Consider the following 13080-nt stretch of genomic DNA (forward strand, 5'->3'; position numbering starts at 1 on the left):
TTTCATTTTAAAGTAAAACACACAGGAAAAGCAGACATTTAAGTCCATATACTCCTCATTGTCAGCAACCACTACTTCTGGACACTTCCAGGTTTTAATGACACACAAAACAACTCACTTTTACCCTTCTTATGCTGCTATAGGAGGTGGATAAGAAAGTGGACAGTCTTGTGCTCCACTCACTGTGGGTCAACTATTTTTGGGTTGGGGCAAGGGTCGTCTCACTGGCTGGAGTCCATTAGCTAAGTGGCCTTACTGGCCAGAGCTCAAAGCTTCATCAAGTGAATTCCTGTTTTAGTTAGCCAAATATTTTATGTTCTTTTGGTTTGTTTTTAATGGAGACTTTAAAAAGTTGGCATTAAGGATAGTTGTTAAAATCCCAAGCTGGGGAGTGAAGGAGTACAAGCACTTTTAACATTTTAAACATGCTTTCCCTCGACCAATATAGATTAGATGCTCAAAGCACTTAAATCCTTCCTGCTGGTGTGGCTTTAAGCAAACTCAACAGTGGCAGTTGTTGCATCATCTCAAAAAAAAAAAAAAAATACACGCTCATTAACAAACTCCTTGCAACAGAAATTAGATTTCTGCCAGTGAACAATTGAATTCTTCACTTCAAAATAATTTAAGTGTATCAGCTGCTAAATGACCTCAAAACTAATCACGTGGGAAAAGTCTGTCAGGTTAAGAATCACACAACAATGTTGCGTGGTGATGACGTTGTCGTTCATATTAAATTTCAGTTTAAATCAATCTCAGCTTCAAACTATGGCCAGGTGAATATGCATTGCCGCTTCCTCTCTTTCTTATATTACATTAGCTTTTAGAGTTTTTGTTGAAGGAACCATATATTTTTCCTCTGTATTTGAATAAAAACAATTCTCTTTTCCTTATTTCTAGCAGCAAGTCTGATTCTAATATTTAAATCAACAGGCTTCCCTTTTTCTTAAGACATTTATTTTTCTACTTTTGGGGGATGGTTATGAACATGGGCTTTGGGTTTAAATTCTTCTCTTCCACCTCCCAGCTGTTTTAACATGTGCAATTAATTTCTGAGCTTTGATTTCTTTATTTATAAAATGAGGATAATACTTGTCATGATGTTTGAAATAATTCAATAGGATCACATATACAAAGTGCTTAGTATGGTGCTTGGAACTGAGTAATTAATAAATGGCAGCTATTACTCTAGTTTTATCTGCTTTCTGAGTAATAAGACATCCAGCAAGGTATGGGAAATATTTATCAGATATTCTATTTATAAGAACATCAGTAAACACCGGGATATTCTGCCCCATTCTGACTATATCCTGTTTTATGTCTATATTTGAAAATTATTCTCTCTCTCTGTCTTCTCTCTCTCTTTTCTCTCTCTCTGTCTTCTCTCTCTCTCTCTCCTCTCTCTCTCTCTCCATCTTTCTCTTACATGCTGTTCTCCTACCCCAAGTTACCCCCCAAAGTACTACATTTCTTTTCTCTTGAACTATTTATTCTTACTCAGAGCTCTCAACTCTGAGCCTACCTTCCCATTCGTAGATTTTAATATAATTTCTTCACATACAATCCTAATCCCCTAAACGGCTGGATTTGATTCTTTTGAACAAGGTGTATGTTTTATTCTGGCTTGGAGTCTCCTCTTATCAACATACTCATCCACCTCCTTGTATTAAAATGTCAAGTTAAATTTCTTATTGCAGGAGTTAGCTGCAGTATCTCCTCTCCCTGGAAATACTTATCTGATGAATGTGCATTTGTCAAAATTAGTAATTGTGAATTTGTTTGACTAAAACCATAAGAGGACAGATTTCAATTACAGATTTTGTCTTTCTTCAGTTGCAAATGATATGCTTTCCTTTTCTGATTACTCAGTTGATGACTTGTATGATTTGGGGAAATCACTGAGAAACTGGGTGTTGCCACTGTCTTGAGTATATCTATAAAAACAGCTGTGTTCTGTCTCTATCATGTTATTTTATGATGACACCCCCCCACACACACAACTGAGAGTTTTTTTGTGAGATAAAAACTGTTAGAGCAAAAAACAAGAGAAAATATACTGTTATAGAAAAAGATGATAAAACTTACAGTAGCAGATTTGTTTAAGATTTACATATACTGTCGTAGACTTGTTCTTCTGAACTGGCAAACTTTTAAAACAGGATTCTCTATAACATTAAAATAATTATAGAATCCCAGCACTTTTGGAGGCCGAGGTGGGTGGATCACAAGGTCAAGAGATTGAGACCATCCTGGCCAACATGGTGAAACCCCGTCTCTACTAAAAATACAAAAATTAGCTGGGCATGGTGGTGCATGCCTGTAGTCCCAGCTACTCAGGAGCCTGAGGCAGGAGAATTGCTTGAACTTGGGAGGCAGAGGTTGCAGTGAGCCGAGGTCATGCACTCCAGCCTGGCGACAGAGCGAGACTCTATCTCAAAAAAAAAAAGTATTATTATTATTATAGTAAGTAGGAGGAATTAGGTGAAGGGAAGAATAAGACAAGAAAATAGATATTTCAATGTTTGGGAGGATGGGTATTATATGGTGCACCAGATTTTTAAAAATTTTTATTTAAATAAAAAAGTATAAAATATGATGATCAAAGAAAAGTTCAGAAACAGTGAATAGCCTCTTTAAGGTTGTGGGCTAAGCAAAGAAAAACGGACTGAAAGTGACTTAAAAAATTGTAGATTCTGGCTTTCCTTCTTGCACCAACAGTATCTTGTCTATCCTTACAAGGGGTTTTGATCAAAAAGGGAATGCATTTTAAGGACAAAATTCAAGGAAGAAATGTCATAATCAGACATAAACATTACATGAGATGTAGAGGAATTAAGGACAAAATGTCATTATTTGAAACAATTCCTAATTCACTAGATATTAATTAAATTAGTGATAATAGTGTGTGCATGTGTGTGAGAGAGAGAGAAAAAGAAAGAGAGAAACCGAGAGAAAGAAAGAGTTTTGTAAGCCTTAGAAAACATAGGTTTCATTCACAGTCACGTCCTCAACTTCAAGCAGAAGCTGAGGTTTGAGTTTTAACGTTTGAGCTGAGGTTTGGGGTTTGAGGCAGGACTCCAGAGAGCGGCTGCAAGCATCCCTATTATGGCTGGGCTAAGGGTCTGCTCAGGCAGGTATGTATCAGCAATGGAAAATCACCAGGGGCCAGGAGTGGGCCCAGGGATAATAGGGGGTTGTCTCTGGGCCAGATGGAAATGTGAGTTTATCAAGGACTGAAGTGGAGATGAGGGGAAGCCTCAGAGGCAGAAGCTGGGTCAAGGTCTTATGTTAATCACTTGGACTTCTCTCAGAAAATTTCATTATGCTAATATTTCAATACTGGGAGCATTTTTAACTCTAGCTGGGAATTTTTCTCAGTGACTATTTTGATGCATTCCCTCTATTTTAAAGCCCATCATATCTTCCACAATTGTGCCGCATCTTTGAGAATAATGAATATTAGCTAGATGGGTAGTGCGCACCTGTAGTCCTAGCTACTCGGGAGGATGGCTTGAGCCCAGGAGTTCAAGTCCAGCCTGGGCAACATAGCAGACCCCAACTCCAAAAACAGAAAGAAAAAATAATGAGTGCTTTCTAAAAGCAGAAGGTTAGTGTTTATTCTGAAATCCTCTCGCCATTCCAGAATGCAGACATTTTTGTTTTAATACAGTATACATTGTTCCTTTCATTCTGCGAAATTGCTGGGAAAAATTATTGGGAAAACTCAGGAAAAATGGGGTTGAGATAGATTTCTTAAAACCAATGCAACTAACAAAAGTGCTAACAATCCCAATAAAAATTATTAAAGATATGTTAAATTGCCACCAATCAAGGAAATAATATAGCAAATATAGTACTTTTACCACAAAGAAGGTGAAAGTGCTTGGAGAAAGGAGTGTAACAAAAGGTAGAAGTTACTGAGTTATGAGAAAAGAGTCAAATGCAGAGATTAAGTGCTTGCTGCAGTAAGCAGTTCAAAGACACAACATGGAGATAAAGTGAGCCAAAAGCTAACTTGAAGTGAATGGGCACCATGTGCAGTACTTTGTTCTCTGTGGCTAGATATCAGCTGTGTTAATGTGTTTTACAGGAATGTGATGGGATCAAAAAGTTAATGTGCTGGGAAAAAGAGTCACACCTGAGTCAAGGTAACTTCCATGTCGTTTGGAAATCATTCCCCAATTTGTTAATGACATATGAGGAATTAGTGTTATTATAGAAACTCACACTGCAACTTAGTCCCTTTGACGAAATTGGGGTTTTATTATCAGTGAGATCTGATACATTTATGGTAGGGTGGTAGAGAGTGATATTTCTCCAATTATAATGGGCTATTTACCTTGGGGTCTTGGTTAAATCAGGTTCAAATTTAGTAGTTTGGGGTGGGGCTGGGGAGTCTGCTTTTTTAACAGCTTCAGGTAATTCCAAGGCTGCTGCAATGTGGACCACACTGAGGATTTCTCTTTGATTTAATTTTAAATCATGTTTAATTTATTTTTATTTTGTTTTATTTATTTTATATTAAATTCTTTATTTTTATTTTATATTGTTCTCTAACCCTCATAGATGAAGAGGATTTTTGAAAAATAGACTTTGGAATCAAGTAGAACTGGGTTTACATCATGGCTTTTCTATCTAGTAGCTGTGTAACCTTCAGCAAGTTGCCCACCTCTCTAAGGCTGAGTTTTCTTATTTGTAAAATCAGGTTAATTGTATCTACCACCTCAGTGCTGTGTTGTTTATGTCATGCAATGAGGTATATAAAGCATCTAGCATAGTGTTTAGCATGTTATGTGATCTCAGTAAATAATGGTTAAGGAGCACCCACTCTTTTGCCCAGGCTGGAGTGCAGTAGCAATCACAGCTTACTCTAGCCTCGACCTCCTGTCTCGAGTAATCTTCTTGCCTCAGCCTCCCAAGTAGCTGGGACTACAGGCATGCACCATCATGCCTGGCTAATTTTTCATAGAGACAAGGTCTCACCATGTTGCCCAGGCTTGTCTCAAACTCCTGAGCTCCAGCAACCCTCCTACCTCTGCCTCCCAAAGTGCTGGGATTATAGGTGTGAGCTACCACGCCCAGCTCTAATCACATACTTATTTTCCTCAACATATTTACTATTTTTTTCGTCCTAAAATGTACTTATTCTCTCTTTTCTGAATCGATCTTTATTCTATACTGAGTTCTACGGCAAAAGCTGAGAATTGTTTCCCAACATCTTTGTCTTTTTTTTTTGTTTTAGTTTTGCACATGGCACCCAGCTAAATGATTACATTTTCCAGTGTCTCTTGCATCTAGGTGTGGCCAAGAGAATATGTTTTACTCAAATTTTATGTGGCCATTACTGGAAGGTATCTACAAAATGGAGCAAACTTTCTTCTCATTCTTTATTTTGCTGCTTGGAATATAGATGAAATGGCTGGTGCTCCAGCAGCATTTTGGGCAATGAATGAAGGCAAAGGTTAAGCTAAGGATAGTAAATCGATGATATGGACAAATCTGAGTACATAACAACTTTGTAGAGCTGTCTTATAAACCCGCAACTGGCTACCTCCAGACTTATTTTATGTAAATGAGAAATAAAGTCCTGTCTTGATATTTTTCCTGTTATATGTAGCTTACTCTAATCCTCACTGATACAAGCACTTACCCGGTTCAAAGAAAGATGAAATACAGGGGGCACAAAAGTTAATATCTGATCTCTCCTGGCAAGTAGTTCAACCTTCTATGTCATATCAGTTGTCTTTCATAGAGTACTATTTTATAACTTCATTGAGAGAATTTTCCCTCCTATAAACTTCACTTCCAAATGCTCTTCCTCCCTTATTATTCTTTTATTTTGATCACTCTGGTAAGTCTCCCACAAAATGTGTTCTTCCAAGTCTAATCACACATTCCATTCCTCTTTAAAAACATAAACTACGGGGAAGAAAATCAGGATCTGTAAATCAATACTTGTATGGCCAGTTTATATGATGTCTTTTAGAGTCAGTACCTTCACAGTTGAAAAACTGAATTTACGTGTTTAATCTCAAAACTTGCAGTTCCCTAACATCTGGAGACTTTTGGCTTCCTGAAAGTGTGCATTTCCTATAAAGGCAGCATTTCATTTTATCTGAATTGGTTAGTCTTTGATGAATTTAATGAATCCTGGAAAACTCTCTATTATCTCTCTCCAAGATGCTGCCCTTAAAACCAAAACGCATCTCTCTTTGACCATGTCAAGTCCATATAGGGCAATTGTTGAACATCTCAATGAAATGCTCAGGATATGTGGTGGGTGGATAGAATTTTCTAGCTAGCACCTTTCCTCTTTGATACACTATTGAGTATAGGTAACTATAGCCTTTTTCTCTGAATGTTCCAGAATCAATCACCCTTCATTGGCTAAGTTGCATCTGATATAAAACATTTTTCTTTATGAACTGTGCACTTCTTGTCTGAAATTAACTGGATTCAATTTATGTCAGTGTTACTTCAACCACTGATAGAATTTTAAGTTGCAGAATATAAGTTTTCAAACTGGACAAACTTTGTCAACTAGATAGTGGAAGGTCAGGTTAAAAGGGATGATATTTAGCAATTATTATTTATTTTTTATATGAAAATGGTATGGTGGTTTTGTTTCTAAAGAATGGCCTTATGCTTAAAAGATACATACTAACATAGTTACAGGTAAAATGATACATTATCTGAGATTTACTTCAAAATAATCCCCAAGAAGTAGGAAAAGGAGTGGATGTAGTTATAAACAAAACAAGATTGGCTGCGGGTTGATAGTTGTTGAACTTGGGTGATACACATATGGAGGGTCATTTTAGTCCTCTTTCTACCTTTGTATATATCTCTGTTTACCTTTGTATCTCCATAAAAAAAGGATTTAGGAAAGTAAGATAATCAGATGGAGATATGAATACTAATTTTAATAATTTAATAATGGGAATCTTCAATAAGCATATTTCTAATGATTCATAGCATATTTTCAATCCACATTTGGAGTTTATCAGAGCATATTTATATGCAACCATCCAGTTCCATGAGTTATTCATCTGATATATTCACCAACAATGTATCAATAGGAATAGGATTTCTCATTCATACAACTGGCTATTAGCACACATGAGTGAGCTTTAGCCACTATCTCACTAGGGGAAGACAAATCGGGGTGAAATCTAATTGCTTTTCTAAGCAATGCATCGGTTAGTTTCTATGGTCATCTATATTTTATATTGCTTTCCTAGTGCCATAATTCATTTCTTTAGCATAGTGAGGCCATGAGTGTCAGTGGAAAAAGCGGGTCATGATATCATCTGTTACGGCTCTAAAGATTCAATGTCAGTCTTCATCTATTCATCCTGAGGTGAACTCTGACACTCTCTATGCCTGTTTGGTAGCCATACCTCATTTATTCATTCATTCAACAGCATCTACTTAATAATTATAAAATGCACCTATCTTCAATATTTTAAAACCTTTCCCTTTGCTCCATATCCACTGCACCATTTATCAACTCCCCCTTACAGCAAAAGTTCTGAAAGAAATGTCCATGTTTTCCCTAATTCCTTCCCTCTCATAATCTATCTTTTTATTACAGTACAAAACACATAGTATAAAGATCACCATTTTAACTGTTTTAAATTGTACAATTCAGGGGCACTTAATACATTTACAGCTTTGTGTTACAGTCACCAGCATCTAGTTCCAGCACATGTTCCTTACCCCAAAAGGGAACCCTCTACCCATTAAGCAGTCCCTTCCCATTTTCTCCTCCCTATAGCCCCTGGTGACTACTTTTCTATGGATTGATCTATTGAGTATATTTCATATAAATCAAATCATACAATATGTGGTTTTTTGTGTCTGAATTCTTTCACTTGGTGATATGGTTTGGATCAGCGTCCCTGCCCAAATCCCATGTCGAATTGTAATCCCCAGTATTGGAGGAAGGGCCTGCTGGGGAGTGATTGGATTGTGAGGATGCATTTACCCCTTGCTGTTTTCATGATAGTGAGTGAATTCTCATGAGATCTGGTTGTTTAAAAATGTGTAGCACCTCACCCTTTGCTCTCTTCCTCCTGCTCCAGCCACGTAAGATGTGCCTGCTTCCCCATCACCTTCAGCTATGACTGAAAGTTTCCCAAGGCCTCCCCAGAAGCCAAGTAGATGCTGCCATGCTTCCTGTACAGCCTGTAGAACCATGAGCTAATCTTCTTTTCTTTATTAATTACCCAGTTTCAGGGTATTTCTTTATAGCAATGCAAGAGTGGACTAATAGACTTAGTGTAATGTTTTTTAGATTCATCCACATTGTAGCATGTGCAGCATGCTGCTCTAAAATATGTAACATTTTAGTTTCATCCACACTGAAGCATTGCTTTTTTATGGCTGAATAATATTCCACCAAATGGATCTACCACATTTTGTTTATGCATTCATTAATTCATGGACATTTGTGTTGTTTCTACTTTTTGTCTACTATGAATAGTGTTGCTAGGAACATTTGTGTGCAAAAATTTTTGTTTGACTATCTGTTTTCAGTTCTTTTTGGTATATATCTGGGAGTAAAATTGCTGTATCATATGCCAATTCTATGTTTAACTTATTGTGGAACAGCCAAACTCTTTTCCACAGCGCTGCACCATTTTACATTCCTATTGATAATATATCAGGCTCCAGTTTTTCACATGCTCACCAACTCTTACTACTTTCTGTTTTTTAAAATTAAATCCATCTCAGGCCAGGTGTGGTGGCTCATGCCTGTAATCCCAGCACTTTGGGAGGCCGAGGTGGGTAGATCACCTGAGGTCCAGAGTTTGAGACCAGCCTGGCCCACATGGTGAAACCCTGTCTCTACTAAAAATACAAAAATTAGCCGGGCATGGTGACGCAGCCTGTAGTCCCAGCTATTTGGGAGGCTGAGGCAGGAGAATCGCTTGAACCTGCGAGGCGGAGGTTGCAGCCAGCTGAGATTGAGCCACTGCACTCCAGCCTGGATGACAGAGTGAGACTCCATCTCAAAAAAAAAAAAAAAAAAAAAAAAAAAAAAAATATATATATATATATATATATCCATCTCAGTAGATGTAAAATGGTATCTCATTGTGGTTTTAATGTGCATTTTCCAAATGACTAAATAATCTTTTCATGTGCTTGTTGGCCATTTGTATGTCTTCTATAGAAATATGTCTCTGCAAGTCCTTTGCCCATTTTTAATTGGGTTGTCATTTTATTATTGAGATGTATGAGTTTTTAATATGTTTAAAATGTTAGACCCTTATCAGATTCCTTATCAAATATATTATTTGCAAATATTTTCTCCACTATTAGTCATTCTTGAGAAAGAATAGCACAAACTTAAAAAATTTAAATATTCTGATATTCAATTGTGTGGGTTGAAAGTATATAGGTTAAAAGAGTAGTTTGTATATATGCTCACTGTTAGTAGAAGTAAAAAATATGTCAAACTCTTGAGCTGTAAGCAACAGTAGAGTCTACTTCTGGTATCCAAACACTTCCCCGAACATTAAAGCATTTAGATGTACAATTTAATTCTCAGGCTGATCTTCAAAATCATGTCTTGGAGACACAATTAAAATACATGTTAATTGATTTAAGGAAGTCTACCCTAATAGAAGTTCAATTTCTTTGAGACTTTTCTGATTCTTGGATCTTTGCAAAATAGTATATGTTGATTAATTAATGTGCTAGAGTATTTGGCCTTACATGCCTGACATAACCACATATAGGTTAATTTAGTTTAGAATGTGGTAAGCTCCTGATGTTTGTGACAAAAAAGAAACCCGATGCAGAATTCCTATGAACCTCCTAGAAATGTTGTGTCAGTCAGGGTACAGTCAAGAGATAGAAACTACTCAGTAACTTGAATGGAACATTTCAAATATAAAGAATTATTATAATGAACTAAGAATTAATTAATATAGGATTAAGTATGAAGCAATAAGGAGAACTCTACAGAATACAATAGTAGCAGATATTGGAAGTAACTATTACCTCTGTAGCTGAGGCCAAGTACCCATGGACGGAAAAGACTTCCAAGAAGGCCAACATTGAGATCTAAACTCCTATGGAGGTAGTGTGGCCCACTTCATGGCAGATAAGTTTGTTGAGGTCCCAAAGGTCGGGGTGGCTGGAAACTGCCTGTTGGGATTACCAGTGAACTAACTGGGAATCAGGCCTCTGGAATGCTGGTGAAACTCATTGGAAAGCCACCCTCTAAGGAGCTAACAAGACTTTTCAGGGGTGCTGGCAAAACTTGCTGGAGGACGAATGCAGCTGGGTGTTCCACACACTGCTTGCTGTCAAGTGCTACGGGAGCAAAAAGGCACACAAAAATCAGGAAAAGTCCCTTCGTCCTGCAATGTCCCTTTTCTGCCCTCTGTTGACAAAGCCTAACATTGCACCCTCTGATAAAAAAAACTTTACATAGTCCAGCTCCTGTATCACAAAGCAAGACAAAGGTGAATTTGGAACTGGGATGCTATAAATTGATAAGTGGCACAGATGGTGATTTGTGATTATTTGAGGGAATAATCCAGAAAAAAGATGGTTTATGAGGAAAATTTCAAAAGTGGTTATTTACACAACACAGGGTAGCAGTGTGATTACTTTGAAGACAAAAGCTTAATAATAGCTAAACCAGAAAACCTGGTTTAAATTAAATAATTAAAATTATTTTAATTTCAATGATCTAATTAAATTAAAAAACAGATATGTTGAGGATAATCTGAATCTATGAGCCAAAAAATTTCCAAAGCAGAAAATTCTCTTAAAGCAGGTCCCAAACACAAGGTCAAAGGTAGGTCCTATACTATCAAGTGAGAATTGATACCACATGTTCTAGGTAAAGTGATCTATGAAATGACAAATTGCAGATATAAGCAAACAAGTGATTTTATTTGCTTGTTTTGTTTTGGGCTGCTGTGGTGAAGGAGCCATCAAATCAGAGTGGGTATGTTTTTGAGGATCTTGAAAAAATAAAAATTCCTCCTTTTAGAAGTACATCAATAGAAGTACATAGGTTAGGTGCTGCATTCACTGCCATTACTAAAAATAAGAAAAGAAGAGGAAAAGAAATACATCTATTAGGAATGCTGTTTGCTGTATGTAATAAATGACCTGAATAACAGAGATTTCAGAAATAAAGAATAAAAACTTCTTTTTTCTTTTGAGATGGAGTCTCACTCTGTTGCCCAGGCTAGAGTGCAGTGGCACGATCTTGGCTCACTGCAGCCTCCACCTTATGGGTTCAAGTGATTCTCCTGCCTCAGCCTTCCCAGTAGCTGGGACTATAGGTTCACACCACCACACCCGGCTAATTTTCGTATTTTTAGTAGAGACAAGGTTTCACCATATTGGCCAGGCTTATCTTGAACTCCTGACCTCAGATGATCTGCCGCCTTGGCCTCCCAAAGTGCTGGGATTACAGGTGTGAGCCACTGCGTGGACTAAAAACGGTTAATAATCTCATATAACAAACGATCCAGAGGAAGCAGTTCCTTGATTTCTTCAAAGACCCACCTCTTTTGCATCTTTCTGCTCCAGTATCCTTAGACTACTGTCTTGTTGCTTCATGGTCAAAACATGGTGTTTCTTGTTCTTTCACCATTTAGACAAGAAGAAGGAAGAAAGGAGTTAATATGAGCATCTGCGTTTATGAGTATCAAGCTGTTTGACAGATATTAATTGAACCATCATTTTGTGTGTGTGTGTGTGTGTGTGGCAGTGTATCTGGCTGTGGAATTTAATAATTAGTCAAAGCATGTACAATTTTGGCCCTTTAGCAAATCTTACAGATCAAAACATGAGACTTCATCTTAGAAATTTCTTTTTTACCTTATACATGCCTGACTACACAGAGGGCCATTCCCCAACTCCTGCACACTCATAGCAATTCTTCTGCTCTGAATCTTCCTGGTGCATTCTAGGAGTTATCCTACTTATTTATACTTACTACATAATATATTTAGGATGACATTTTATGTAACAGATTTTTTTCTGGTGCTATAATTCTCTAATATAAAATCCTTAAAAATATAATATATAGGTAACAAAGATTTTATTCTCTTTCTCTAGTTTCCCTCTCTGCTAAATCTAATAAATGATTAAATGATAGGAAACTGCAGTTCTTAAAGGGCATTCTCTTTGTTGTTAGGATCTGATTTCCATTTGAGCAGTGGAAAATTTAATGTTGCGATTGCAAAGAGAGAATCTCTCTTTTATTAACTTTTATACAATTTCTCATTATCTAATTTATAACTTTGAAGGGACTATTCATTCCTTCTGTACTTTTTGGACCACTTTTTAAAAACTTATGAGATAACTCTTAAATAAATAGAAAAAACACAGGGTCAAGTGCAATGGCTCATGCCTGTAATCCCAGCACTTTGAAAGGCTGAGGCTGGTGGATCACTTAAGCTCAGGAGTTCAAGACCAGCCTGGGCAATGTGGCAAAACCCCATCTCCACCAAAAATACAAAACAAACAAACAAATAGCTGGTCATGGTGGTGCATGCCTGTGGTCCCAGCTACTCAGGAGGCTGAGGTGGGAGGATTGCTTCAGCTTGGGAGGCAGAGGCTATAGTGAGCTGAGATTGCACTCACAATGAAACAGTGTAATAAAAGTATAATAAAATTAACCCATGTATTGTTTAATAACTTTGCATTGCTAACTTTCAAATATTTCTGAAAAAAAAACATATCGGGCCTATTCATCCTCCGCTCTCTCCAACTTCATTTTCTTTCTGCATTGTGAAATCTCCTGTTTCCAGATTTAGTTCTTCAGAGAAGCAGCCTGTCCTTGGCTTGTCTGTTTGATGTTATGTAAATAATGGATAGAATTTTCCCTGTCCATGTTTTTTGTGAGATGGTTTTCTCAAAAAAAATTTCCATTTCAAAAGCAAACTCCACAAATACACAAAAAATAACTAAACATGGAAAGAGGTTTAGTTGCCTTAGATTGTACAAAAGACTAGAAGTAACCACCAGATTCTCAGCCCCTGATTGTCCCAAATCACACGTCATCAACTGAATAACCAGAAAAGGAAAACAAGCCAGTTTCAG

This window comes from Symphalangus syndactylus, chromosome 7 (genome assembly GCF_028878055.3).
Source record: "Symphalangus syndactylus isolate Jambi chromosome 7, NHGRI_mSymSyn1-v2.1_pri, whole genome shotgun sequence".
Taxonomy (NCBI): Eukaryota; Metazoa; Chordata; class Mammalia; order Primates; family Hylobatidae; genus Symphalangus; species Symphalangus syndactylus.